The sequence below is a fragment of the Myotis brandtii genome, unplaced genomic scaffold, assembly GCF_000412655.1.
Source record: "Myotis brandtii unplaced genomic scaffold, ASM41265v1 scaffold1627, whole genome shotgun sequence".
Classification (NCBI taxonomy): domain Eukaryota; kingdom Metazoa; phylum Chordata; class Mammalia; order Chiroptera; family Vespertilionidae; genus Myotis; species Myotis brandtii.
Window position 1 is genome coordinate 165,788 of NW_005355951.1, and position 972 is coordinate 166,759.

Consider the following 972-nt stretch of genomic DNA (forward strand, 5'->3'; position numbering starts at 1 on the left):
TTCAAATTGATTTCAGAGAGGAAGGGAGAGGGAGAGATAGAAACATCAATGGTGAGAATCAAAATTGGCTGCCTCCTGCAGCCCTCCCGCCCCCACCGGGGATCGAGCCATAGGCCGACGCTCAACCACTGAGCCATGCCGGCTGGGCCCTTGTAAGCTTTCTTAACTGGAGCAAACCAGAGATTCGTTGAGGGCTTATTTGTGTTTGCGTGGTCTCAAGAAGGGTAATTTCTAAACTGGTGTCTTAATGTTGATAGTGAAGCTCTAAATTAACTAGGAAAAACCTCAGGTCACCTGTCTTGAACTTAAAAATTAGATCCTTGATTTTTTTATGTCTGGACAGAAGCGACCAAAAAATTTTATTTCCATTTAGATTTTTACTAATGTGCTCTTAGTACTAACTGAAGTGCTTTTCCCTGCCAGTTGTTATAAAGTTGGTTGTCTTCCCTGTTGTGGCAGAAGAAATAAAGATGTGAATTAAGTTCTCCTAAAGAAAAGACAGGCAAATGAACAGGAATGATGGGTAATTATAATGAGAGAAAAAAAATCAGGCTTAGGGTGAGAAACTAAATCTAGTGGTTAGGAAAGCCTCTTTGAAACGCTGGTATTTTAAGGGGTGACGGCTATGGGAAGCTTTTGGGAAAAACATCCTATAAATGGTAGATTGTGATCAAACCTTGTGTTGTACTGTCACTCCTGGACCCCTGCTGCAGCCATGATGGGGAAGAAGCTAGAAAAATATGCCCCACTGACAGCCACCCACTCCCCATCCAGCTGCCAGGTGACTGACTGCATGAGGTCCCAGGGCAGATAGCCCAGACAGCTGACTCGCAGAATCACAGGGGATAGAAGGGGCCGTGCTCAGCCACTAAGCGCTGGGGATGGTTTGCTACCCAGCACTAGATAACAGACATCAGTCCCCATGGTGAAGTGAACACCTGAGTCTTCATAGGTTTTTAGATCAAAAAGACT